The sequence below is a fragment of the Leuciscus leuciscus genome, assembly GCF_965113295.1.
Source record: "Leuciscus leuciscus genome assembly, chromosome: 2".
Lineage (NCBI taxonomy): Eukaryota > Metazoa > Chordata > Actinopteri > Cypriniformes > Leuciscidae > Leuciscus > Leuciscus leuciscus.
The window spans coordinates 3,397,625-3,416,304 of NC_138726.1; the positions used below are offsets into that span (position 1 = coordinate 3,397,625).

Consider the following 18,680-nt stretch of genomic DNA (forward strand, 5'->3'; position numbering starts at 1 on the left):
AGGCTAATTTCCTACACATATCTTTGAGGACATGTCAAAAAATACTTCCAATATAGTCAGTGTTAGTAATGTTACGCTAAATTATGAAATGCAGGCGTAACATTATATGACAACGTCTAATCACAGTCTGTTGGATCTTGGAGTGTAATAAAGTTTTAAATGCAATTATAAATAATAAATAAATTATTCGAAATAAAATTAATAAATGAAATTATATTAGAATTTCACTCACCGGAAAAAATGTAGTCCAGGCTTCTTCTGGGACGATCTGTTAATACAATTAACCCCACAGCAAGTCATTATGACAGTGAAATAATCTCGACACGGCAGAAATGCTAAGATTAGTAGCTGGAATTTATTTATTTTTACGATAAATTACCTGAGGTAACGTGACGGCTAACAGACAGCAGACAAATGGCTAATGACCACAGCAGCGGGAATCCACCTGTCACTCAAATGTGGACACACCCTTAATTATGCAGAACTTTAAGGATTAATCAACTAAACGGATGAGTTATAAAAAAATTCACCCCCCTCACAGTTGTCATGAAGGGCAAACTTAGCTGTATAGACCAAAACCACATACTGACACCAGGCTGTAAAAACGTTTTTTTTCTGCTGTAAAATTTGGCATTTTAACATGGGGGAGATACAGATTTGACTCACTTTTGGCACCAGCCTCAAGCGGCCAGTCAACGAATTGCAGTTTAACTCACTTCCGTGTTGGTTTCAAGAGAGAGACGGGGAGGTTGCCGCTTGGTCTCAACGTCAACCAATAGTGCATGTAAGCTGTGCTTTGACCTGTAATTGCATCTATGGATATATAGACATACTTCCTTTCCTTACCTTTTTTCTTTTAGGCATATAAGGTTTTTCTTTGCCTACTCTCTGGGTTTCTTCTGTTTCTTGTTCTGGTTCTCATGACGGTATCTTATTTCCAAACATTTTTAGGTGAGGATCGATACCTGGAACCAGTCGTGAAGGAGGATCTTAATAGACTTAGAAGTTAGAGATGCACCGATTGATCGGCTGGTGACCGGAATTGGCCGATTTTCACGTGATCGGCCGTGTCTGACAAATGTCGATTTTATGCCGGTCAAATGCACTCGGGCGCCGCATGATTAACATCGCGCAACATCAGCATCACACGTGCACACGCAACACACATATAAGGAAACCTCGTGAATTACGTCCGTACAGACCGCAAGCGCGTATTTTTTTTCGGTGTGCATTCACAACGGGGCTGCGTTCCAGTCCAAAATTGTCATGCCCTTCACTTGCTAACTTCCCTCCGTCTCGTTCACTCGGATGTACGTCATTGCGAGTGCCCACTACTGGCGGAAACTGCAATGGGCTGAACTGGAACGTCCTAAGCCCTTGATCACTTGTGCTGCGTTCCAGTCCACTTTTAGACATGTACTTGCGAACTTCCCTAAGCACTTCCCCTCGGGGGAATCCCTGCCGCCATTTTGAAGTGCGTTCCACTTCGTGAAGTGGACGAGGGAAGTTTAGATGGACAGACCCTCGTTCCCTCAATTTTGACCGAGGGAGCGAGTCTACTTCATATGTACACTTCAGGCACCTATATGTCCCACAATGCAGTACGATTGTGATGTCACCACAGATCTCGTTTTATCACCACCACAACAGACAACTCTATGATATATTATATATATATATATTTATTTAAAACAACCCAAACACACATATAAACATTTGGATGCTGCATTAAACAAATTCTTAAAGGGAAAAAAATGTAAATAATAAATCAACTACAGCTGATTCCAAGTGATCAAGGGCTTAGGACGTTCCAGTTCAGCCCATTGCAGTTTCCGCCAGTAGTGGGCACTCGCAATGACGTACATCCGAGTGAACGAGACGGAGGGAAGTTAGCAAGTGAAGGGCATGACAACTTTGGACTGGAACGCAGCCTTGGAATCAGCTGTGTAGTTGATTTATTATTTAAATTTGTTTTCCCTTTAAGAATTTGTTTAATGCAGCATCCAAATGTATATATGGTGTTTGGGTTGTTTTCAATAAAAAAAAATAGTTCTATTTTATAGCGTTTATCTGTTCAAAAAAAATATGTACTATGCAAATTGTAAAATGTTCTATTACAGAAAAGATATAAAATAAATATTTGTGTGTGCTGTAAAGTGGTTAGAAAAAATTAAATCGGAATCGGCTAAAATCGGTATCGGCAGGTCAAACTTAATGAAAAATCGGAAATCGGAATCGGCCCAGAAAATTGTAATCGGTGCATCTCTATTAGAAGTCTATTAATTTGACCTGCAAGGTGTTTTGGTTGATGAGCAGGTTTTCCAGCTTGATGTCGCTGTGGTGGACGCCCCTCTCACTGCATATTCTTGCAGCTGTATATATATATATATATATAATTCGTTACATTTATATAGCGCTTTTTCTGAGACCTCAAAGCGCTTACATATACTTCCTTTCCTTACCTTTTTTCTTTTGGGCACATAAGGTTTTTTCTTTACCTACTCTCTGGGTTTCTTTTGTTTCTCGTTCTTCCTCTCATGACGGTATCTTATTTCCAAACATTTTTAGGTGAGGATCGATACCTGGAACCAGTCGTGGAGGAGGATCTTTTCCATATCAATCCGCTTGGCTGGATCACTTTCCATGCATGAATAGATCAGATCCCTGCATTCTGTGAAGAGGGGAGAGATGTCCGGTTATTATTGTAAGTGTTATACTTTGTGTAACTGATCACATTATTTTAAGCAGTAATAAAAGTTCCTGTATGACCCGTCCACATGCTCTCACCTTTGGAAATGTCTTCTGTGTAGGAGGGCTCACCAAACATCTGAGGGATGTACTCGCCAGGATACTTCCCAGACAGCATCTTATACATCAGTACGCCTAAAGAATACACTGTTGCAGGCTTGCCATGATACTTTCCATGCCTGACCCACTCAGGGGGAGCATAAACTCTTGTGCCTGGAAGAAAGAACAAGATTTGGTCCATTGCAATGGATTTGTATTTCCATAGCTTTTTGTCGATTTATTCACCATAGATTTGTGGAATAATACGTACCACTGAATCTGGAATAAGAAGACTTCTTCAAGCGTTTGCTACAACCGAAGTCTATTAATTTGACCTGCAAGGTGTTTGGGTTGATGAGCAGGTTTTCCAGCTTGATGTCGCTGTGGTGGACGCCCCTCTCACTGCATATTCTTGCAGCAGTGACAACCTGACGCATCACAGCTCGTGCCGTCGATTCCTTGAGGATGTCACCATTTTGCAGTAAAAACAGCCTCATATCTACACATGGCGTGGGCCGCTCTAAGACCAGTAGATATTCCTCTGGTGTCTCGTACCAGTCCAGCAGCTTTATTATTTGAGGAACACTGGGATTTCTGTTCACAAGAGCCATCATAGCGACCTCACTTGGAAGGGATTTGCCGAATAGACCCTACAGGAGAGATAATAGTTATACAAAAGTGAGATAATTAGGGGACATGGTTTAATTTAAATGAATTACTACAGAATTATGTCCTGCATTTGGGTAAGTATAGGTTTGAAGAGTTAAGTAATTGAAATACTGGAAATAGTTACTAAAGTTTCGGTCACTTTTACTGTCGACCGGCAAAAATTTTCAGGGCAAAATTGTGTCATTTTAATGGGAATTTTTGCGTGAGGGTAAAGTCACGCGAATGAACTGTGCTGACTAACAGAAAGCTGCTTGGTACGGAAGTTCATACGCCATTGACAATGGTCCTTTTGTGACTGCAAAATTTGGTTAAAATGTCCTATTATTAATGTGACTGTGTACTCTGAGAGTAATAAAACCAAGAGAGGAATTGCCTACTTACAATACGGACATTTTCCATGGCTTCTGTCTTCAGCACATGTTTGAGTGCCACCTGTTCTCCAAGGGAAAGAAAAAAGAAGATTTTTTTTTGTAAGAATGTTTTACAATGAATTAACTATATGTGCAGAGGTCACATGATTCCAGTAATTAACCTTGATGTAACTTTTAATGAATTTAAATTCCAACTTCCAAGAGTGCAAAAAAACTACCTTTCGGGAATCAGACAAACGGATCCCGTCGTAGACGCATCCATATGATCCTCTACCCAGCATTTTCATAGTTTCATAGTCCTGCGAGACTTCCCCTGTTAAAAAAAAGAGGGACATACAAAATTTACAGTATAAACATTCAGATTAAAAATAGCTGTAGAATGGACACATTATTGTGGTGCCTCACACAACCAAAATCCATCCTCAGTTCACATTTTCATTTGGATAATAAAGACAATGTCCAGAAAAACATGTTAAAATGTAGGTACTTTTTGCACATTTTATGAGTCATGTTGGGGCTTGTTATATAAACTGACCTGTCTTTCCCTTTGAACTTATATGGATAATTTCATCCTCATTCTTCCAAGAAATGTCATCCGATGTCGAAGCGGAGTTGTTGCTCTCCTCAGTCATAGATGGCACAGGCAGAGAAGGATTGCTGTTGTGTGAGCTGATGTCCCTTTGCTCTTGCCTGGTAATGTCTTTATCATCATCCGGCACACTGGTGGGAGAAGACACACTGGTGGGAGAAGACACACTGGTGGGAGAAGACACACTGGTGGGAGAAGACACACTGGTGGGAGAAGACACACAGCTGTGCTTGCTGTACACTGAGTTGTGTTCAGCTTCCCCATCAGAGCATCTCTCAGGCTGTTGGCTGCTCTGACTCTGTTGGGCTTTGGTGGAAGTTTTCTTGAATTTCCGAGACAAAACCCATCTAAGGAACTTCCCTTTCTGCTTCTTCTCTACTTTCTCTGGGACAGGCCTTGGTGACACAGATGCAGCAGCATCTTCCTTTACAATGTAACTGTGAGATTTGCACTGACCCATTGCTCCAGATGTCTCTCTGATGTTCTGTCACTAACTTATCACAAGTTCACTGAACGTAAATTGCACAGATCGAAATAGAAATACTAAAAATCATGAGATATAACACAGATCGATAGATATAAAACAATTAGAGCAATTTTTCACCACAGATGTAACAGAAATACTAGTCAGATCGCTTGTAGAAATCAACTGAACTGCTTGAAAACCAGAGAAGAGTTCTATGGGCGACTCTGCCTGTGACGTCACGAGTAGTGACGCGCGTCGGCCGGTTGCCAAGGGATTTTTTCGAATGTTTTTTTTCGAATGAAACTTGCAAAAATAACTGCTATTGTTTTGACAGAAAATGTATATCTTTATAAACTTATATGTAAGGGATAATCCACGGCTTGCTGTGCATTAATTTCCCCCCCAAAATTAATCAAATGTGCCCATCTCAAACAAATATCAGTGATAATATTGTGATCAATAAAACAAAATCAATTTGATTATAATTAACATGATAACGTACGTTCAAAACTAAAGTAGCCTAAATTCACCTTTATTTTTATGTATCTGTCAGTCTGAGACTTCGTTGCCATAACGCAATATGTCACTTGCGTGTGTCTTGCTTCGGACTTGACTGACGGATCTAAATAGTCTAACGGCAGGCTTAACCGTAGCTAAATGTATGCGTTTTAAAACGAAAATGCACTACTAGTGTAAACGTAGATGTTCTACAGTCTGCTCGGGAACCGATGCTCTCGATACAAATATGGTTCTTTCATTGAGTAGTCGACGGCAGGAAGAAATCAAACCAAACAATTTCTAAACTTTTTTTTTTCAATGATCAAAGGTAGTGTGTCGATTCAATTAAAAATACACATATCACATATTTTAAAATATATCATACCGTAATTCATTGTTCATCATGTTTGTTCGACTTTCAGGAGATCTCTCCTGCCAGGCTGTTGTCGAAAATAAGATATTGTTCTTAAGTGACTTGCCTGGATACATAAAGGTTAATTATTTAAAATTGCAATTTATATGCTACAGTTTTTTGAGTCCAGGAACACATAAAGACTAAAAACTGAGCTAAAAACAGCGCGCGCTGTCAAAGCACGTTAAGACGCTGCTCCGCCAATCTCCAGCAGGGGGCGCTCAGTATTAGCGGCGATAGAAAACACCAGTCCGCATGGAGTGAGTGAGTATAGCAAACAGACTCATGCATGCTTTCCTCACGTTTGATGTGTGCGTATAGTACCAACTTGATCATGTACTTCAGCTCATGTTAACTGTTTGATGAAGTCAATTTATTATGTTGGTTGATATTCCTTGTTTAAGGAAGCTTTACATAGAAGTAGTGATTGATTTGTGTTCATGTATTCAAACGATGTTGCTTATTGTTCATGAAAGTGTTTCTGCTACATCTCATTGTATGCATCTGTTTAGTTAGCCTATTGAATTGTGTTTCTGTTATGTTATATATTGATTTATATTATTATATGCGTTGCTTTAGACCACACACCCATGAAAACACATGTAGGCCTACTCATTTGTGCTTATGTGCTGAACCTTTATTGAAGCTGTGTGGAATTAATGAGGAGAAAATAAAGAATCAAAGAACTTTCATGCTGCACTGTAAACAATTATGCACTGTTAACTTAGTTAAAATAAGTTCATATACTTAGGCTAATTGTTTGTGCTCTGTTGACATTACTAATTTAGCCAACTCCAAATGTTTTATTTGAATCCAATTTGTGTGTGAATAAAATCTGTTAAATAAACTTATTTCAAACTAACCGCTGTACCTGAAAATATAAAACGATCTGTAATCATTACTTCTGTAATCCAAAAGGATGGGAAAATTGATAACACAATAGATGCACTACTTATTTGGGACACAAGCTGCAAGATTGTCCCACTATCTCACAAACATAAAAACAAACATTTAACTTTAATATAAAGAACATTTTTCCTTGCCCTCCATCTATCCTTTCAATCCCATCTCTCCATGTATCCTAACTATCCACCCTTCTATACTGTCCTGTCTCGTCTTCTCACACGAAAGAACAAAACACTTGCTTCCTGTACTTATTCACCAGGATAAACTCCTGGCAAATGTTTTCCTTTCTGACTTTATCCAGTATTTCTTTGTGAATGTGACAGACTGATACACTGTTAACATTGTGCTTCTCAGCCAGGTCTTCAACCTCCTCGGAGCACCGAAGCTCCTCTCCTCTTCAGCAGAGGCAGGAACAACCACAAGAAGTCGTACAAGTGCTTCTACTTGGTTGAAAAGGCCACGAAGTTCAGGCAACTGATTCCTCAGAATAGTTGCGGCCTCTGAACTGGTTGGGTATGTGTTTTGGAGCTTAAACATGTTCAGCTGCACCTTCAGTGACCTTTGGTTTAAATTCAGGATACTGGTCCACCACAGCAGTGTTTTCAGACGAACCTGATCAAACCTCTCCTTCAGTATCCAGCACCTTGAAGCTGATGACGGTCCAGTGCTAATGTAAGTGCTTTTAAGTAGTGTTACACAGTTATAATGTTAGTCTATCTGTGTGGTAAAAAAAAAAAAATGTTGTCAGTTCTGTGATCGTGCTTTTGAATCGTTGTCAGAATTTTGCTAGCACAAGAAAATCCATGTTCCTAATGTTGTTTTTAAATGTAGGCTAGTATTCCTGATTGCCATGCCATGGTCCTACAACTACTCCCACCATTCAAAGAGAAGTTAGACGGTGTTATCCTTAAATCAGATAAGTAGAGATTATTCAACAAATCTCATTAATCTGTAATGTTTTATGTTTTGGTTCTGTTGATCATGGTTGTGCTGTCCTTTTTAAAAATTGTTTCAGGAATTTGCAACGCTGATGTCCTGCAATCTACATTTACCAGTGGAGTCCACACTTTATATTGCTTGGTATGTAAACATTGGGTAGTTTTAACCTAAAATGAAAAGCCATCATTTACTCACCCCACTGCAAAATATGTTTTTCTTAATTAGTGTTTTTTTCTTGTTTCCAGTCCAGAAATCTAAAATTCTTACATGAAGAAGCATTTAATAGACAAGTAAAAATTGGCTTGTTTTCTGAAAGAATAAGTCAAAATTAAGTGAGTTTATGCTTAAAACAAGCAAAATAATATGCCAGTGCGTTTTAACGTTCTAACCCTAATCAATTTTAATGTTTAGGTGAAAAATGTTATTCATACAACTATGAATAGACAACTACATCGAACCACAGTGAAACCCACAATAGTTATTTTAATTATTAATATTATTATTTTTTATTACAGGTCAATCTCTAAGCGACCAGTGCTGGACATTACGTTTGGAAGGTCAAGGTGTGTGTGAAAGGATCACAGCCTAACTTCATCACTGGCCTGGCAGCGCTGTTTGCCTCCTCCTATGAGTTCAGCTTGCAGTACCAGGAAGAGGCAGTACCAGGAAGAGGCAGTACCAGGAAGAGGCAGTACCAGGAAGAGGCAGCACCAGGAAGAGGCAGCACCAGGAAGAGGCAGCACCAGGAAGAGGCAGTACCAGGAAGAGGCAGCACCAGGAAGAGGCAGCACCAGGAAGAGGCAGCACCAGGAAGAGGCAGCACCAGGAAGAGGCAGCACCAGGAAGAGGCAGTACCAGGAAGAGGCAGTACCAGGAAGAGGCAGCACCAGGAAGAGGCAGTACCAGGAAGAGGCAGCACCAGGAAGAGGCAGCACCAGGAAGAGGGAGCACCAGGAAGAGGCAGCACCAGGAAGAGGCAGCACCAGGAAGAGGCAGTACCAGGAAGAGGCAGCACCAGGAAGAGGCAGCACCCGGAAGAGGCAGCACCAGGAAGAGGCAGCACCAGGAAGAGGCAATACCAGGAAGAGGCAGCACCAGGAAGAGGCAGCACCAGGAAGAGGCAGCACCAGGAAGAGGCAGCACCAGGAAGAGGCAGCACCAGGAAGAGGCAGTACCAGGAAGAGGCAGCACCAGGAAGAGGCAATACCAGGAAGAGGCAGTACCAGGAAGAGGCAGTACCAGGAAGAGGCAGCACCAGGAAGAGGCAGCACCAGGAAGAGGCAGCACCAGGAAGAGGCAGCACCTTGAGTTTGTTCAGAGGTTAGTCATTGGCATATTTGCCATTCATATAAATATTAGACTGAATTGTGACTTGTCTTGACAGTATTTATTAAGCTGACTACTGGTATAAACAATATGGCCATGGTTTCCATACTGGGCTTACCTTAAGCCGGGTCTAGGCCTTAATAAAATTAGGGTATTTAAGCTGCTTTTATAAAAATGTCTAATAAAAAAATAAAAAAAACATTACTGGTGTGCATCTCGAGACAAAACAGTGGCAGTCACATATTTTAAGATATGTCAGTGCAAGTTGTTTTCAGTTAAATGATTAGTGAAAATTCTGTCATTAATTACTCTCCCTCATGTCGTTCCAAACCTGTAAGACCTTTGTTCATCTTCAGAACACAAATTAAGATATTTTTTATGAAATCTGAGAGGTTTCTGAACCACCCATAGACAGCAACGTCTTTGCAACTTTCAAGGTAGTCAAAACATCGTTTATATAATCCATGTAACTACAGTGGTGCAAATCTTAATATTATGAAGCGATGAGAATTCCTTTTGTGCACAAAAACAAAATAACGACATTATTCAACAATCTCTACTCTTTCACGTCATTCTCCTACGCTGTTGACGTAGTGTAAACAGTGTCAAGTCACCTTCATTTATATAGCGCTTTTAACAATATAGATTGTTTCAAAGCAGCTTTACAGTGATAATAGGAAAGTACAGTAACATAGATTGTTTAGGCTTTACAGCAGCTCTAGAATCAATTTATTAGATCCACTATTTTTGACCGTCAAAATGCCGGCGGACACAGCTTCAGTGAGTTGTTCAAAATCTTTCTTTTTAGTAAACTCTGTGTACACAAACAATGTTCTCCATGCTGGAGTTCATGTGTAGAGCCTCTGGTGATACTGAGAGCACAGTTTCATGTTGTGTCGAGCCTTCTTAGTGTTTTAAATATAGCGATTTTTGATGCTATCATAGTCGTGCCCCAAACACTCCCATTCAAAAGGCAATTTGACCGAAAACGAAAATACGGTCAAACTTAAAAGTGACGTTTCCATCCTAATGATGCTTTTAAACGAAAGTTTGCCTCGGGTAGATTAACAAAAAGAGGTTGCATTTTGGCAAGAGTTATCCTTTAACGCTCTCCGGCCCACTCATCTGCACAAAACAGTGCCTGGTGGCTCGAGAACGCAAACCCTGTTATAGATTTCAAGGTGCAAGCCTTGAAAAAAAGCCAGTGCAGCGCTTCTGGGTTCTACGTCAGAACGTAGGCTTATTATTGGCCGACTCTGGTCATGTGTGATGACCCAGGAGCTAGCCAATAGTGAGCCTGTGTTCTGATGTAGAACCCATAAGCGCTGCACTGTTTACACTACGTCAACAGTGTAGGAGAATGACATGGAAAAGAAGAGATTATTCAACAATGTCGTTATTTTGGGGTTATTTTGCGCACAAAAAGTAATCTCGTCACTTCATAATATTAAGGTTGAACCACTGTAGTTATATGTACTATTTACTGATGTTTTTACCACCTTTCTGGGCTTTGACAGTTGCAATGACATTGATGTCAATGGAGGGACAGAAACCTCTCAGATTTCATTAAAAATAGCTTCATTTGTGTCCCGAAGATGAACGAAAGTCTTGAGGGTGAGTAATAATGACAGAATTTTCATTTATTGGTGCAAACATGCATTTTAGTCTGGTGGTAAATGTCATGTTTAACATTATCATGTAGTCATGTATGCAATTCACATTGCAAGGCTTGCAATTAAGTTAAATTATTTCTGTCACAAAGGTTTGGGCTGGATTCTGGCAATGTGTGCTCTATATAAACTGAGTCTATGACTGCCTTTCCACTGATACTCTGATGGGACCTGGGGCCTGTTTCAGAAAGGAGGTTAAGTGAAAACTCTGAGTATGTTAACCCTGAAATGAGGGAAACTCTGAGTTTTCTGTTTCAGAATGGGAGGTATGTTAAACCTGAGAAAGCAGAGTAAGTCAAGCCTGTTTCTGAAAGAGAGGTAACTTATACTCAGAGTCAGTTACCATGGTGTAACTAAGTCCACTGAAGCAAGCGTATGTAGAACCCAAATGCAGTTTAATGATAATCAGACATAGAAACAAAAACCATGGCAAGGCATGGCGAAACCAATCTCAGGAACATGAACTTACTATGTGGTTACATCAGCAATACAAGACCCAGACACATGGCAAACATGAGGGCTTAAATACACACAAGACTAATGACTAGACAAGGGACACCTGTGAACAATGATCAAACAATCAGACAATAAACTCATGACAAGACACATGGCAGGATCACATGACTACAAGGAAGCAAACATGACAAGAACAAAACCATACCAAAACCGTGACACATGGTAACTTACTCTGTGAACCTAACCTGGTCGGGAGCAGGTTTTCTTCTGTAAACCCAGCGTTTCTATCGGTCTCCTCCCCTTTTTTAAAGGGGAAGCGGTGTTTAAACACCTCATTCATTCTTTCAGTAAATTTTTATTAATAAAATTAATATTTTATTAATAAATAAAATATTGCTATTTTTACTGCAGTTTTTTTCAATTTTTTTTTAATAAGATGAAGTCTATATAACTCCTTTACAACTGAAAATACAGTAGTAGATTAGAGTTACATAATGTAGTTCTGAACAAATTCTACAGAATTAAACTGTGGCATTTACTGGAAATCACTGAACTGTGGTAATCTTTGCACCAGAAGTGGATGGACCGTCCTCCTGCTGTTCTTCCACACTCTGGGGGCGGAGGGAGAGATAAGAATACCCGTTTATACTTAGATTTAAACTTAGATTATCCACATAAAAATTTGAAACAATCTGAATGGGTAGATTGTTTGATGTGTAGACACATAATATTAACATTACCTCTGTAGGCCTCTCTGTGGCAGCAGAAACTATTTATCCCCATCGTCCTGTGAAGATGAGCATTTGTTTGAGGACACTTTATAACACTATTTAATTTCTGGTGTATTGAGTAGCGACTTACAACTGCCTGGGGTTCTGTTGGGACAGGAGGCTCCAAAAGACAGATATAACCATCAGAATCTGTTGGGACCAACAAAAAACCCAACCTCAAAGTAAAATAAATGGAAATATCAAAAAATAGCCTAAAAAATAACACATATGTAAACCTCTTACATTTTATGAAGGCCCTTGGATCTTTGGGAGTGACTGGCTCTGAAGTCCCTCCTGGAATTCCCTCAGCCAAAAATACTGCTGCACTGCTAGACACTGGATGCTATTAGTCATTTAATTTGTCAAATGTATAGTCAGGTAGCCTACACCCATGATATGCTCAAGCCTTACCTGATTGAATTATGTTTTTATATTTAATTTTCAGCTGCTGCCATGGTCTTTTAATGCCTGCAGGATTGCTCCACATGAAAATTAAAATTAGGTTGAATAACTTAGGCCTACTGTTCTTCCAGTTTCACCTCTGATATTATAACAGTTGGGTAAGTTACTCTAAAATAGTTATCAATGTTATCTTGAACAGTGTAATTAGATTCATGTAATAATTACTATCTTTAGAAAGTTTTGGTCTACTTATTACTAATTACTAAATCCCATGTCAACCTCAACCACTTGAACAATACAAGGAGAGACAAGAAACTGCACTTTTAATGCTTTCAAATAAACAATATACAATTGCATGAACTATTCTTGATTTGACCAAAGTGTGTAGAGGGAGAAGGTTACATAAAAAATATACCTTTTAAAAATGTATGTTAAATCCACTATTGTTTTATACAGAATTGTTCTCTATAGTCTATGCAGTAGCCTATTTAATGTAATTACATCAGATTTTATTTTAAATTACAGAAGAATTAAGAGTTATCCCTTTAATTAAATCACAATATTTAGATTACTTGGTAATTAATTACACCCATCACTGTATAACAGTAATTCCTCTTTTTGTTTGGCGCTGTTGCCATGGTGACTCGTAATATCTGCGCTCCATTGATAATGGCTTTTTATAGTTGTGGTGCACGCGCTAAACTCAGAGTTGATTGAACTAACTTATTTCAGCTGTTCTGTAACCGAAAACTCAGAGTTTCCCATCTCAGGGTAAGTCAACTCAGAGTTCAAGTTTTGAACAGAGTTCATACCTTTCCTTTATAAGCAGAGTTCAACTCAGAGTTGGTTGAACCTCCTTATTGAAACAGGCCCCTGATGAGGGGATGATATTGTTAATGAGCTGGGTGATGACAAAAGTTGTAGAATAAAACTTTAAATCTGGCAACCCCACTTCCAAAAGTTTAGTTAGTTGACAGTGCGCTTGTAAACAGACACATTGAGTTGATGTATTTTAACCAGGGCAGAAGAAATATCAGTTATTGATCACAACATCAGTAGTGTTTTATCCATTAGTGTTTATAGTGGATAATTAGTTTTATCCAAACAAATTAGTCGTTAAAACCGATATCTGGTTTTTATTTACACATCTTTTGTGCTGTCTCTCTCTGTCAAAATATATAAACTCAGTCCATAATATTTCATTGTTTTTTTTCTCTTTTAGACGCTTTCTTGACATCAATCCTGAACGTGGATCAAAAACAAAGAAAGGACAAGTAACTTCAAAGAAACTGGCCAAGTTGTGCAAAACAAGAACACCACTGTAAGCCTACAGGTTTCCTCACTTCTGCGAAAACTTGCAGACTTTGAATGGGATTTCGTTTGCACTTTTATGGACTTCAGAACAGAAACAGCACTTCACTGCCATTATAAAGCTTGGAAGAGCCGGGACATTTATTAAAATAACTCTGATTGTATTCGTCTGAAAGAAGAATGTCATATAGACCTAGGATGACTTGAGGGAGAGTAAATCATGTGCTAATTAAATTTTTTGGGTGAACTATCCCTTTAATTAAGCGCTTAGTGTTACCTGTTTGTTGTTAAAGTGTTAAAATTGCATTTTATGTTTAAAAAAATTCAGCCAACATGTTCACAGAAGGCAATTTTCTGATCTTTGCTTTTAACCAAAATAATTGTTTTAAAACCCAGAAAATGTTGTTTTCTTTTTCCTAGTGTGACTACTCTTATGAAACCTTAACTTATAATATTTTAATTATGTAATTATAAAATTTATAATTTACTTGCAGCATTCCCTGTAAAATACAATTTATTGCTGTAGACAAGTTTAATATTGTAAAAGTATGTGGTATATACTGTATTTGGTAATTACAGTGGAGTACTGTAAATGCTTTTTACTGTACTAGTGCTGTAAAAATACAGTATGTGAGGAAACTACACACTAGAAGCCTATTAGGCCATGGCATTGTTTCTTTTGTTGCTAAAAAAAAAGACATGTTCAATAAAAATATAATTGGATCAGTGTAATGTTGCAGTTGTATGTGTGTATTTTACATGGCTCTATTGATTGAAAGATTTTTTGAGTTTCAGGAACTAAAAGTTAAGTTGGGCCCGTTAGAATATATAATTTAGTTGAATTGGTAATGGAGTAATGCTTACTTAACAAGCTGAGTTAAATAAATGGGTGGGGAATGATTGTTTAAACTAAGTATCTTCAGTTACTGTAACTCGGTTATAAGTACATTCAACTTAAATGTTCTATTCCATTCCATTATGGGCTTAAGTACATTGAACGTAGTCCACTTGTCTTATTCAACTAATGCTTCATTACTTAAAAAATTGAAGGCAACGAGTTACCTTGGTTTTTTTAAGTAGATTCTACTTATCCGGGTTTACAGTGTATAGTACCTTGTGTGTAAGCAAGTAAGGTGAGAAATAATGTGGTATAGTTAAAATCTATATGACTTGAGCTTTATTGTCCCTTGCATAATTTGAATAGTTTATTTCTTCTATTTTTGAGTTCCAAAGAGTTGCTGCTAAAAATGTACAGCAGGAGATTTTTGTCTCTGGACATCCATAATTCGTGTTTCATGGAAATCTTCAAATCCATAAAGGGATAGCCTGGCCAAAGACAAAGTTTTCTTGCAACAGGTTAATAAATACATGGAAATGCATTTAAAATACAAATACAAAATACTGTGTAAACATTTTTATTTAAATACAAATACAGTATTTTATATTTTGAAAATACACAGAATACATGTGAAATTGGCCATCCAGTGCAGGTATAGGTCACAGTAGTCTCAGCCTCAGACGTCACGCCCACGGAACGTTGGCTAAACGTCTGATGCATATGGTACACTAAACTGGAAACACTTCAGGAATGTCGAAGTCGTCATCTGATTGGTTGAATTTTATCGGATTTCCGGGGGGCGCGAGTGTCGCGTTTATTTTCGGTCCGCCGGGAAACAAATGTCATGATGCCAAAACCCCTCGTGGAAGAAGAAAGCCGTTGTTTTTACAACTGAGACAATGAGCGCTTACCACGATCAACTAAACGCTGTATTTTCAAAAGTATGTGAAGTTCGCGGCTCCATTGATACAGTAAACTTGCACAAGGTTCTTGAATGAATAATTTATTAGATGCCAGTGTTGTGCCAGTTCACAGCTTTTCTGAACTAGTTCAAGTTCAGTTCATACATGCTCAAAGTGAACAGTTCACGTTCAAAGTTCACAATTTTAATTCTGAACTAGTTCAAAGTTCAGTTCATTTTACTTTTTTCGTGAGATATTCAAATAAATACTTTTTTTCACACTACGAGCTAGAAATCACTATACGTTCTTTGAAGCTGCTCATTGTAGACATTTGCTCATGACACTGCAATTGTGGGTTTCTTACCAGGTGATGAAACTTGCAGCAGTACAGACAAGGTAGACCAGTTCTATACTTAGTGCAATGAAATCTACCAGCATTTAATTAAAAAAAGAATATATAATATGAAATATGTATATATTATTTGATATATATGATATTATATATACATATGTGTGTGTATGAAATGAGCAAAACTCTTGAATGAAGGTAATGAAGGCAAAACTCAAAGGCACAAAAAACTTTATTTTTAAGGAAACTCTCGTCGTTGCCTGCTACGCGGCGTTGCTATGCCTACCCCGCTCTGCTGCAATTCATCACGGGTAACGTTGTGCGGAAGCCAGTATGCTATTCAACTATTCTCAGCCGGACACTACGTTGCCCGCAATGCATTGCGCACACAATGTCAAAACCATTTCTGTCTGGTGATACATGATTTAAGCGGCACCAGCGAGAATACAGGAGGGAGGAACTTTCTCTCGTTGCGTTTCAAAAGAGAAAACAGATGTCACTCAGTTTTCAATGGAAAACAAATTCCAACGTTCATTTACAGTGATGTCTGCCGTTCATGACACATAATGTGAACTAATTCACGTTCAAGTTCTTTATTAAAAAATGTGTTGCGTTCAGTTCAACGTTCACGAAAAAATGAGCGTGTTCAATGAACGCGTTCTTTTGAACTCGTTCACGCACAACACTGTTAGATGCACACCGGTCTGTTATTGTAGGGACATCAGCATTATATTGTCACGCCCCTAAATATGACGCGGTACAAAACAAACTGTGATTGGTTGTGTTACATGTCAGTCAAACGTCCTCTTGGGCGGTCCTTGGCCAAGAAATGCTGCGATAGAGTCCAGACCTTCTGCCGTCAGTCTGAAGGTCTGGCTACGCGAGACTAAGGTCACAGTGAATGAAGAAACTACATAGGCCTACTGACTTTTCATTCCTAACTCTGCCCTTTCTTTCTTTCCATTTTTTTCATTGATCACATCCATCCATCATCCCAGAAAATTGTCAATACTGATGGCCATTCGGGTGAAATACTTGATAGCTGTTAACAGGGACGTGGGAACTATATTGTGAGAGGGGGGGGGGGGGGGGGGGTCAATCCTGATTGACTTTATGATTAGTTAAACCTGTTTTGCACATGCATCCCCACAGAGTTAACCATTTCAGACAGTAGGCTACCGGACAGCCTCTGTCTCGTTCACTTCAAGTCTGTGGGCGTTACGCACAGCTCAGTGTGGCCGCTCCAATTTACCTTCAATGAAATCTATGTCAAAACGCGTCAAAAGAGGCAATGCATTTACGCAGAGCAGGGTCATAAACGCGCAGAAAACGTGGCCATGTGTGTCTGGAGTTCAGCGAGCTCCACGGACCACTCCTTCAGTCTATCCACGGAGCGCTCTAAAGTCAACAGCGCTGAATGAATGATGATCTGCTTTTATGTCATTTTTCCTTTTTTATTCAGAATATTCACAAATGTGTTAGCTATGGCATGAAATATCTGATATTCCGATTGTCAAATATATGCAAGTGGAAGTGTATTGTTGTTTAAACACCTTTATAACGATCGCGTTAGTTGAGCTGTATGCGCGATGGGCGCCGCCGTGTTAATTTGTGCCGCAGACGCAGTTCAGAGAATCGGATCTGTTGGATTTACAACACGTGTAAATTTCACATTCATCCACTTCTCCCGAAATACATAAAAGTAAGTGGCTGGTGAACTGGGAGAAGAATAGAGTAAACATTAAAGTTACTTACACAATGTGTATCTGATATGAATAAAACGTGTCGAATTATAATGGAAAGGATTATTATTACCTCCGAAAACAATACATTTAGAATTTGTAAAATACACACTGATGTCTATAGACATCAGTGTGTATTTTAAAAATTCTAAATGTATTGTTTTTTTAGTAGCCTACTTAGGCTATGTGAATGTATATGTCTGAAACCTAAAATAAACAGTATGTGGTTGAAAACACTGAAAAGTTGTGATATATGACAGCTCTGAGCGCGCCTGTCTCTGGCTAAATTCAACATTTGAATTTAGCAGTTGATCATGTGTTGCACTGACCGTTCTGATCACACCGGTGTGAAATGCTCCAGGGACCAGCCTAGACTGATCACAACGGTGTGACCGTACGCAGGGGCGCCACCATCAATTTTGGGCCCTATGAAAGAATATGAGGTTGGTCCCCCTACCGCATCCATTCCGTTAATAAAATCGATCTCTGGGGCCCCCAAAAGTATCTGGGCCCTTAGAATCATCCTAACTTTCCCCCCCTTAGCGGCGCCCCTGACCGTACGTGCGAAAGGCTTAAAAACAAGAAATTTTATGACACAAAATGTTGAAATGTAGGCTTAAATCAAACACATTTAATTCAGATTCTGTATATATAAAATGGAAACCAAAAACAACGAAAAAAACAGCTGGCTGACCCCTAGAGGGGTGGGGAAAAGGGGTGGGGGGCGGGGGGGGGCGGCCGCCCCCCCCCGCCCCCCCTGTTCCAACGTCTATGGCTGTTAACATAAACTGCCAACATTAAGGCCCGTACACACCGGAACGAATATCGGCGCGCGTTATTCGCCAGCGTTTTTTGTGTTCACACCCAAGCGATTTTCGCTGACAATGAGCCGAGTGAACATGCAAATTCATTCCCTGACATTAGATGGCGCTTAATGTAAAACAGAAATACAATACCACTCCATAACAGTCTATACTCTGCAATACCACTCCATAACAGTCTATACTCTGCAATACCACTCCATAACAGTTCTCTTTTATCAAGATTTTTGTAGTCGCTGTCGCGTTTGTCATATAGTTCTTTATGTTCCGACACCAACGAGACCAGCAGCTCTACATTCATCTTGCCTTGCCTCTTCCTCGTCTTATTTCTTCCCGGCAGTGTCTGTCTATGGGCAGTGTAGACGCTACTTGGCGTATATCCTCTTCGCTGTTACGTATGTGTGCTCGGCAAGACCGTTTTGTGTTTGAGCGCCCCCAAGTTGTGTTTTACTGTAA

At 39.3% G+C, this 18,680-nt stretch overlaps 1 long non-coding RNA gene across 1 annotated transcript in view; it reads left to right on the forward strand.

The window, feature by feature from the left end:
• Nucleotides 1-13,591, forward strand: part of LOC309492223 — a 38,085-nt gene extending 24,494 nt beyond the window's left edge. The window contains exon 3 of the long non-coding RNA XR_014203478.1: nucleotides 13,560-13,591. This is a non-coding gene — a long non-coding RNA (uncharacterized lncRNA). The remainder of the gene's footprint in view (nucleotides 1-13,559) is intronic.
• Nucleotides 13,592-18,680: the final 5,089 nt, after the last annotated feature.